Here is an 11359-nt window from a genome sequence, read left to right as displayed (position 1 = left end):
TATGATCTTTGTTGTCATTAAAGAAAGGCATTGATAAAAATAGGCCTAAAAAGGAAAATTTACTCCAGTTTGTCGCGCCCCACCTGTCAAGTCTCTATTCCCCACCAGTGGGGCGTGCCCCACACTTTGAGAACCACGGCCTTAGGCTATGTAATTAAAATGGAGGAAATACAGATAAGTTGACATGAAGGCTATGCATATGTGAAAGATATGCTATAAATGTAGCAGCCTAAATTTAACCTCTTAATGTTACTCTCAGAGTGCACCAGAATGATGCATTTGACTTAAAAATGTACAAATTTCCGTCTGGGGGTGCATACCCCAGGACCCTCCTAGCATTCCCCTGAACTGAGGTCCAACCATCATTGTCTCTAAAAGTTCTGTGGGAAACACTGCTTACATTATTGTTACATTATAATCAGAGCCAACGTTAATGGCAAACACATTCGAGTTCAAAAGATCTTTACATGACTTCAATTCATGGGTTTATTTTTGTAGTCCCATCATTTCGAATATCCACACAGCTGTATCATTTGTCTGATTGGCTCTACTTCATAGACTTCAAAGACAATACAATCAATTCATTAGAAACACTTGTGGGTCCTCAAAATGGCAGATGTGTGACTAAATGGTACCCATAAATAGGGGAAATGTACATGTTGGTGTAAAATAAAAAGTTACTGTCATTGTAATGTGCATTCTTGCTTCTTTTTATTTCCAGCATGGAAAACCACCGCAGTGACCGCACACAACCTCCGGTAAGCCATTGCAATGTTTATTTCAGTGCTGTTGACAATGTAGCTGTAGTCGAATGGGATGGAAGTGTGGGGCAACCTAGATTGAGTATCAGTAGGGATGTTGTTGAAAGTCTTTTAAGCACCAATCTACCATTGACCACTCTGGCTAATGCTCATGGCATTTCAAGAGCCACCCTGTGTAGGAGGATGAGAGAGTATGGTCTCTCAGTCAGAAGCAGCTACTCTGACATTCCCGATTGTGTTCTTGATATGAAGGCAAGTATGACAGTAAATTCATGATGCCATAAAAAACACTCTTTTTCATTAATCCATTAGGCCAGATATATTTTTACTTTAGAGATGGATAAATCGGCAACCAGCACTTTTGCCACCATGTCTCCTAAATGGGCATGGTCAGAATAATAAGACAATGGCAAAATTTTCCAAAGTGGGTGTGTCATATGACATATGAGAAGTTCTTGGGGCTGCCTTGTTCGAAATTCCACCGTCTTTGCTTAGGCCCCACTAGAATCTGTGATGGTGTTTATCTACTGAGCATCTCCCATCTGGCAGTATTTTGTTATTCATTCTTGTTGTCAGCAGTTCTTCTATGGGGTTGGGATGGAGGATGGAATTGGATAAACCAATCACAGAGTGGCCATATGTGACTTGATACCTTTAAACTCTATCTTTAAAGGTGAGATCCATAAAGGCCAGAATGCCTGATGCTGGATATACAGTAGGCTGGTGAAAGGGGCTCTACTGGCCATGGGACACAGTGTCACATGGAGTAGAGTCAAGTCATCCTTGCAGCGTGTTGATGGAGCAGGCATCATCTCAAGAATGATCCAGTTGACATGCATTGCCAGACGGACGAACTCTGTCCCAGCTCCATTGTCTCTTGTCCACATTGACACCAATCACAAGTTGATCAGGTCGTGTTTTATTTATGAGGTTGTCTCCATTTTTACTGCACAAATATGATTTCAAGCATTGTGAAGTTAATGTTCGGTTTATGAGGGTTATGTCAGTGTTCCCCACAGAACAGATAGCAATTTGTGGTGCCCCCCTGGTGCCCGTGGGGGAATCGAGTGTCATGGTGTCATGGCAGTCAGTGGAGTCGGTCATCGGGGTCAGAGTGTGTGCAGTGGGCTGCATTCAAACACACTTTCTGAAGCTGCCATGTTAAATATACACCTGTATGCCTATCTATTGTTCTTCAATTTTAAAGCTATAAGAAGCATTTGAAATGATTCAGCACAATCTTAATTCTTTAAAGTAAGTTCTTTAAGAGAAAACAACTAAAAGCATTTTTACCAGAACCCTGCCTGGTTTCATTCCTCAGCCCAACTCCATACATTACAGGGCAGGCCAGTAGAATTAGTTTGCTCATACAAATACCTGGACTTTATGTTGGAGGAAGACCTGTCTTTTAAGTTTCATGTTGAGAATTACTCACCGAGATGAATGAACGGAACGATATTTATATTTCAAAGTTGCGTTGGGGGGAAAAAAAAGCGGAAACAATTTGTGGCCCTTGATGTTGATTCTGCGGCGCTGCGCCACACATTGGTATTGATGGCTTTTCCCGGAAGGTACAGTTGGCTTTACCATTTTTAAATTGAACTACTGGTTTACATGTTGTTTACAATTTTAGTTTTGCTTGGAATCTAACATTTTTAATTCCTATCCTCAATCAGGTTTTGTACCTCAATGCGGCTAGGAATAATAAGGCAGAGAATGGTTTGAGGTTTTTCATGGAGTGTGCAGAAACATGGATGGCCATCAAGGTAAGTAAGGACCTTCTCCCTCCTTCCAGTTTCAAATCGTATTGTTTTCAAATTAATCTCACAATGCTCCTTTTCATTCAGAGTACGTGGTGGCAAGGCGTAGAAAATGTGGAGATAGCAAGATCCATGTTCACTGTGCGAGGAACAGGTCGTGGCAGCTTTATAGCTGGGAAAAGTGTGCACAACCAAAGGTGTTTGATCGTTTGAGGTATTGCCTGAAGTAGACTGGTATCTAGCGGAATAGACAAGAAGCCACAGGCAGCACAGCTGATACTAGTCCAGACTACCGTTTTGACAAAAGCATTACCTCTGCCCTTGGCGTCGATTGGCTAATCATTAAAATTCATGGCGCTGATTAGTCTATTAAAAATCAGAGTGGAAAAGATGCTTTCCCTTACACCGTCAGTCAATTGGATTCTAACTTTTGTAGACAGGCTAATGTAATTTCGTACATACTAGTATTTTTTTTTTCTCAATGCAACTGACCACTTTACCATGTAACTTATTTGCAGAGTGGAACGACTATGGAGAGATGTGTGGAACGCTGTAACATCTCAGTACTACAACATGCTTCACACCTTGGAGGAAGAGGGGTTTGTAGACCTCTCAAATTCTGTTCACCTCTTCTGTCTTGGGTACGTTTTCATTCCATGTCTACAAGCAGACCTTCAAAACTTTGTAGAGACATAGAATTATCACCCCTTGAGGACCGAGGCAAACCTGACCCCTAATCAGCTTTGGAGAATTGGGAGGATGCAAGTACCGGTGCAAGTGTCTGAGGTTTGTTAGTTTTTAAAGCGGGTTATACGTACATGGAGTATCTAGATAACTATGGCCTACCATAGTATAAATATGCAATCTCACAGTACGTTAGAAGACAATTGTTATAATAGTATTTTGTTTGACTTTGTATTTTCTATTACAGATCGAACACTTGCATGACCAGGAAGCTTGTGTTGCTGATCCAGAACATGGAGTCATAGTACCAGAAACTGCATGCCCCTTGTCAGCTGAGGCTCTTGCTGCCTTACAAGATATTAACCCCACTGCAGATTCCTCTTCTCTGTGCGGGATATCTATATGCATGCTCTTCAATTGGTCTCATTCCTTATGTAAGTGCTGGATAAGCAGTTTACAAAACATAGCATTTGTTTGTTTTGTCTTGTTCATGCTTTTTGTTTTGTATTATTGAACACTGTATTTGACCTCTTTGGATTTAAAGTTTCTTGTAAGCCCATATGGGCTGGGCTTTTTGAAGCATGACACTTAAATTCAATCAATCAATCATAGCTATCATTTCCTAACAGGACAGTTTTCCTGGCATTACTGATTGAAGATGTGGCCGCTAACATCACCTAAATTCTTGTCACCCTTCGTCTCTCTCTTCATCTTCCTCTTCCATCCATCTCCAAGGATCCAGGAAAGTTGGTGAAGACGGTGATGTGGGGTTCCGACAACTACAAGAGGACCTAAGGGCCATATCCACACAGCACCTCTTCACACAAGCAACACAGGGATAAAGCACAGTGTCCATGTAACAGACCTCCAATGCTTGCTCTGAAGTGATAGGGTAATGATGGCCATAATACGAAAGCTTGTCAGAATGTTCAGTTTGTGTTGAAACTGTTTCTAGGACATGTCGAATCAACTGTATGATCTTTTGTGAGAATTTATGATCTTTTGTGAGGATTGAAAGGATCTCTTTCTCCGCACTAGCATGTCAATCAGCTGTGCTAGGAGGCTCCAGCCCACAAGTGTTTTTCTGTGACACATTTTCTTTTATTCTGGTATTAAACTGATAGTCAGTGATCTTACCCACTGTGTGCATTATTACTTTTATTATTATTACTATAATTTTGCACATAGCCTATTATGGACACAATGTATGAAGAATAATATTTACCGACCATCCAGCATTTGCACTGTCGACAATGAATAAAGCTAAAAAGCATTACTTTTTCTATTTATATTTAGAATAGGGCTGAGCTCTTATGCTGTATGTACGTGTATGTACTATTGCATAACTATGAACCGCTACCAGATGGCATAACACTAATTCCTGATTGACCTGTCAAGATCAACCTGCTAACTTGTTGTCCTGCCATCTGGTGTTGGTTTAGTTATTGCAATAGCACACAGATCCATGTAATTGAATGGCACCACACCAAGCAATCATGTAGTACCTTTTATCAAAAGCCAATACAAATAGCCTACTCAATCAAAACTTGAGGGGAATGCAGTTTCAATTGATTAACTGGTGCAAATAGCCTATTAGCCCATGTATTAACTTAATTCTCCATTGACCCACCTGCTCACAATGGACGTCTCAGTCAGGGTTTCTGAGGTACAGTTTATAATTACAGTTTGCATAAATGTAAATAAAAGTATTATGTTAATCATTTAATAGACTAGTTCATTTCAGTAATTACAAGAAAAGCTGAATGTAGAAATTAAAGAATTATTTCGCATTACACATGCCGTTCACGGAGGGTGCTGGAGCACCTGCCCCTTTGCTCCTTGATGCCCAAAGAGCCCTTTTGTCAAAGGGATTTTTTTTTTCTTTTCTTTTCTTTTTTTTTGTAAGTGTGTGTGTGTGTGTGTGTGAAAGTCCATCTGTGTGGGCCAAAATAATAACAAATAAAACAAAATAATAATAATTTTGATACACAACGTGCCCTCACTCTGCCGTCACTACCCTGACGTGTTGTGTTGTGACGTTCACAAATGAACCGATTCTTCTGAACGACTCGTTAACATGAACGATGGGAACCGAGTCGGAGCTGGGAACCATTCTTTTTTTTTTTATACCACTGTGTGTTTCACACAGATGCACACAAAAGCTCCTCCTTTGCTCCTCCCCTGAGTGGGACAGAGAACAGGAGGGGAAAAAAAGTTACATGGGGAGCTGCACGGTGCCTATTAGATATGCAAATGTAGCATGACGCCACCTAAGTTGTGCACGCTGCCTTTGCGTAAAAAATCCTTGCGCAACCTTGTGGAATATTTACAATGAGTCCATATCAGACTTTAAAATCTAGTCCACACATGTCAAATGAGGTTATAATCAATATTTCAGAATAATTCAAACTCAGATATTGGTGGGATATCTAATTTTGTATTATTTTGTTCCAAATCTCACAACATCATACCTCCCAGTGATTATTTCCAAGATAAAATGAGTTACCACCAGGCTGGCTTCTTAAAACTTAATAAATATAAAAATCAGTCAAATGAGCCATTTTTTTGAACGGCTCTTTGAAAGGAACGGCTCACCAAGATCCGGCTCCCCTCAAAGAGCCATAAATCCCAGCTCAACGTGCCCAGACATGCCCTGCTGCTAATCGCTAAGCTGCTGGAGACGGCCACTGCTAGTCTTGTAAAAACCGAAGGAGACCCGAGGGAGTAAACAACTTGGGCCTCATGTACTAAGACTTGCGTGGATTTCCTACTGAAACCTGGCGTACGCTAGAATCCAGAAACTGTCATACGCACAAAAAAAATCAGATGTATCAAAGTGTGCGTACGCATGGATGCAAGCACTTTTCCTTTGTACATCCCAATCAACGTGGATTTGAGCACATATGTAGAAGTGCTAAACTCCTCCCTGTCCATGCCCTCATTTAAATATGCAAATTAAATGCACCATCAGATTTACACCATGAGTAAAGGGAAGAAGCCCAACTTCACAGAGTCTGAGCTCTAAACGCTATTAAATGAAGTAGACACGTGAAGATCTGTATTATTTGGTAGCCTCTCGCCAGGGATGTACGGAAGCGTATTGCTGCCACACCAGAAAAAATAAAAATTGATCAGTATCACGTTATAACGTGATACTTATCATGAAATAACGTGATACTGATCATGAAATAACGTGATACTGATCATGAAATAACGTGATACTTATCATGAAATAACGTGATACTTATCATGAAATAACGTGATACTGATCATGAAATAACATGAAACTTATCATGAAATAACGTGATACTGATCATGAAATAATGTGATACTTATCATGAAATAATGTGATACTGATCATGAAATAACATGAAACTTATCATGAAATAACGTGATACTGATCATGAAATAATGTGATACTTATCATGAAATAATGTGATACTGATCATGAAATAACATGAAACTTATCATGAAATAACGTGATACTTATCATGAAATAACGTGATAAATAATGGTCTCGGACGGAGGTAGTCCCCGCATGATCTACTTCCGGTTGTGAACCGCCAGTGGTCTTTAGCAATGAACTCGCATCACCATGGCCCAAAACACGGATGTTACCCAACTTTTCAGATTTTTACGAAATCGCGGTGTACCAGAGGAGTGCCTCTCACGCATGGTACAAGAACATGTAAGTGTCTTTTTTCGTGGTTGATTTCTTGTAAAACCTGCATTGCTTTTAATGGTCACCCAACACTAGCATAAGAAGAGCTAAGTTAGCTAGCTAGGTAGCTAAGTTAGCTAAGTGACCAGATGAGAAGGACACACACACCACACAATTTAGCTACCGTTATATTTATATATGTATGTAGGTAGAATTTGGGTACAAAATGTACCCATGGCCAAAATGATGAAGCGTTGAAGTAGACAGTTCGGTGCTACATAAGTGGCCAAAGGTATGTCGATTGCTGCTCAGCGGCTTATGCCGATGCCTAGAGCCTTATGCCGTTCGTCGGAGTGGTGGCCAAAGGTATGTCGATTGCTGCTCAGCGGCTTATGCCGATGCCTAGAGCCTTATGATAGCAAAGTAATATGTCTAAATTTGGGCCTATAAACTACTTAAAGCTAATGAAAGAGATAGCTTTAGCTAGCCCAGCCACTGTAGCCAGTCTGACTAATCGATAGCAGAAACTTTGAGCCAACCAACTATAGTTAAAACATATCTCAATGTACAGTGAACATGATACATAATAAATGTACAGTGAACACGATACATAATATGTCACAATGGTTAATGTTCGACGAAGTAGATTTTATACGAAGTAATGTATTCTTGTGTTCTCCTAGTAAAGGAAACCTGTCAGTAAGTATTGTTTAGTTGGTTGGCTCAGAGTTTCTGCTATCGATTAGTCAGACTGGCTACGGTGGCTGGGCTAGCTAAAGCTATCTCTTTCATTAGCTTAAGTAGTTTATAGGCCCAAATTTAGACATATTAATTTGCTATCATATCTCAAGAATCCCACGTGTAATTACTGTCTATATGCCCACATCCCACCAACATAATATCCAAAAGAAACACATAGCCTACGTTCCTTTATTTGCGGCAATGTGTTAAGTTAGCATTGTCAACGAAGACTACAACAATGTATACATTTACGGCAGCGCTTGTCGTAAAACCAGCCCAGTGGCATTATATTTGCATATCCATCAGGAAGCAGTACCCACCCAACAGTCTCTCAGAAGCATAACAGTCTCTAGCGACACACACCGTCATGTGTCGGTGGAATATCAGCGGCATAACTTTGGCCACCTCTCCGAGGAACGGCATAAGGATCTAGGCATCTGCATAAGCCGCTGAGCAGCAATCGACATACCTTTGGCCACTTTTCGATCTCGGCGTTACTGCCAGATTTGGTGCCTGCTTAAAGAAGTCCTCTGTAGCCAAACTTGAACCCACATAACGTTACAACCATAAGGACTGAATTACAGCAAGAAAACACATCTACTAACGTTATGTCAACACAATCAAGTAAGGCTTTTATAAACTGCTCATCCCCCCTCAAAAAAAATATCCCAAGTAATCTGTCTGATAAAAATAAGTCATGAAGTTCCATGATATTCAGTTATTTTCACAGGCAAGGACGGATCATAATAATAATAATAATGATAATAATAATAATAATAATGATAAACTATTAAGAACTTTTAAAACAGTAACAAAGTACACAGTTCCAAACTGAAGTCCCCAGTATAGTTAATAAGAGTAGCCAAGGGTAGCCCAACTCTGTGTGTGTGTGTGCGCGCGCGCGCATATGGGTGCGTGTATGTGTATGAGTGAGTGTGGACATGGGTGTTGTGGTAGGATGTTGCAGGTGTTTTCGGTCCTTGATTTGTAAATGTGTCTGTCTTGACAGATTGATGCCACAGTGATAGACTTCATGGATGATGACACTCTGGCTGGCTACATCCCAACATATGGAGATCGGATAGCAGCAAGACGTTTCTGTTTGGAAAATCATGGCACAAGTGCAAAAGAATCAAGAAAACATTCCCTGCTTGAAAAACTAAAGCAAAAGATGGGCATTGATGGGAATGATAAGAAATATGATAATGAGGAGACTTCTGCTCCAAAGCGGAAAAGGATTTATGCCAAAAACAACAAATGGGCTAAAAAAAGTACCAGAAAAGTTGAGTTGGGGTGGATTCATGAAGGTAAACAAGTAAGAAAACGCAGAGGAGGGGGGACAAGGAGCCTTGATGTACCCAAAGAATCAAAAAAAGCTGACATATTACAGTATTCCAAAAACATTTTCTTTCCAAATGGAAAAAGTACATTTGGAAGAGTTGAGACATTCAGTCATGACGTGTTAGACTTTCAGGAGGAAGATGTATTTGATGAAGACATCACAGTTGGGGAACTGTACACGGTTCTAAAAATGGGAGTGTTAAGATTTTATCGGTGCACCAAGAGCCTGACAGATGAGGACGATGAAGAATATGATGGTGAAAGATCTGATGTAAACAATGAACAACTGAGAGACACACGCGAAGAAGATGTGGAAGCTACTCAGAACATTGTCATCCTGTTACCAGATTTAAAGGAGGTTGAAGAAAATGCATTATCAGACACATCTGAGGTGATGTTTGGCCCCTTCCTTGGAGAACCCATGTCTAGTCAACTGGATGATACTTTGATACATCAGCCCCTTCTGCAGTTTGAAGAGGAAGAGCTGGTCATCACATCCATCATGCTTCCCCAAACAAGCACAGCACTCGTTACTCCAGAGACAGCATCTATAGGTGACGAAGCAAGCAGTTCTACAGCTTCATATGATGTTGTATGTGTCACCATAAAACTTCACAGGGTGAATCTCCTGGAGGAGATGATTAGCCAGTTCAAGGATCCAGCACTCCTCAAGCACCCCCTGAAATACACTTACATTGATGAAAAAGGAGCTGATGCAGATGGTGTCTCAAGAGACGTGTATGCCACATTTTGGACAGAGTTTATGGACCACACAGCTGAAGGGGAGGACTTGAGGGTTCCATCACTGTCTCCTAAATGGCAGGAAGAAGAGTGGAAATCCATTGGCCAAATTCTACTGAAGGGGTTTCAAGACTATGGATACTTTCCCTGTCGCTTTGCCCCTGTTTTCACAGTGGCACTTATTTTCGGTGAGAACGAAGTCTCAGATTATATGCTGTTTGAAAGTCTTCTCCTGTACATAAATCAGTCAGATAGGGACCTGATAACCACTTCCTTAAAAGAAGATCTTTTAGATGAGGACAGGAATGAACTTCTTGATCTTTTGGACCGCTTGGATGTAACAACACTCCCAACACAAGAGAATTTGAAAAGCATCCTTCTAAAAGTGGCACATAAGCAGTTGATCCAAAAACCAAGATATGCAGCAGAAAAAATGGCATTAATTGCTAGCCACTTTCTAAAAGAAGCATTTGTGAGCCCACAAGATGTCCTGCGAATGTATGAGGACAAAAAGCCAACAACAAGAAAGCTTTTGAAGTTGCTGGATGCATCTCCTACAACTCAAGCAGAGAACCAGAGCTTTCGTTTTCTGCAACAGTACATCAGAGGGCTGGATGATGTGGGACTCAGAAGGATGTTAAGGTTTGTCACAGGGTCAGATATTATCTGTGTTAACAAGGTTGAGATCCTGTTCACACCAGTAGATGGACTTGCACGACGACCAGTAGCGCATACCTGTGGGCCAGCTCTCGAACTGCCATGGACATACACTTCCTACCCAGAACTACGCACAGAAATGGACAGTATACTGGCGTCTAAAAGCTCCTATGAGTTCAGCATAGCTTAGGTCAGGAGGTTGAGATATATAAAACAGCAGCTTGACAAAATTAATGTGTGAGGTGAAATATGCAGAATTTATCTGGCTGTATTGTTGAGGATACTGTTGGACATTTAAAAGTTTTACCTGTCAGAGTAATGTTTACATTGAAGTACCTGTCAGCTTGAGAGCTGGAGGTTCACGTAATGTTTATAACTATAGAAAGACACACAGCTTTTTATTATGTGCCAAGTTTGTTCAAAACAGGCCTGTTACTTTTCAATCTGTCACCTGTTGATGAGTTCCCAAAGACAGCAATGAGTACAAGACCTGTGTGTGTGTGTGTGTGCATGTGTGTGTGTGTGTGTGTGTGTGTGTGTGTGTGTGTGTGTAGTGTGTAGTGTGTGAGTGGGTGTGTGTGCGTGCTTTTGTTTCTTCACTTATTTTGTCAAGTTAGATGCATTCAAATTACAGAGGTAAAGCCATTTTAGCATGAGGGTGGCAACATTTTCATTTACAATAATTCATGTATCAATAACATCAAAGACCCGTTTTTGTCACCTTTTTTTATTTTAAATGAACTTACCAGCATTCAATGGTTTTGATTTTTGAGGATGGCTGCTCTGCATGTTCCTACTACGGTTAACTGAAAATAAATGCACAGATGCACCTTTCAAACTGAATATTTACTGTCTTCTCTGGTCTGGCAGAAAAAAATCATTTTTGTTTTCCTGTATGTGTATTCATAGGGGGTGGGTCATGACATGACACCATAGCAAGAATAAAGACCTCTCTTTTTTTTCTTTATAAATGAAAATTATGAAAAAGAAGATCCTTTATATTTAAAATGGTT

General features: G+C 40.5%; 1 long non-coding RNA gene across 3 annotated transcripts; it reads left to right on the top strand.

The window, feature by feature from the left end:
* Nucleotides 1–726: 726 nt before the first annotated feature.
* On the top strand, nt 727–11111 carry LOC311266142. Of its 3 annotated transcripts, none has more exons than XR_014623665.1 (5): nt 727–2527; nt 2609–3307; nt 3453–3639; nt 3941–4097; nt 8617–11111. It is a non-coding gene; the product is annotated as an uncharacterized lncRNA (long non-coding RNA). The 3 variants fall into 3 exon arrangements; XR_014623667.1 differs by having other exon boundaries at nt 728–758; nt 2438–3307; XR_014623666.1 differs by having other exon boundaries at nt 727–3307.
* The last annotated feature ends 248 nt before the right edge of the window (nt 11112–11359 follow it).

Source organism: Pagrus pagrus, assembly GCF_965226575.1.
Source record: "Pagrus pagrus genome assembly, chromosome: 12".
Taxonomy (NCBI): Eukaryota; Metazoa; Chordata; class Actinopteri; order Spariformes; family Sparidae; genus Pagrus; species Pagrus pagrus.
The sequence above is the reverse complement of the archived record's forward strand: the minus strand, read 5'-3'. Positions and strand labels throughout refer to the sequence as shown.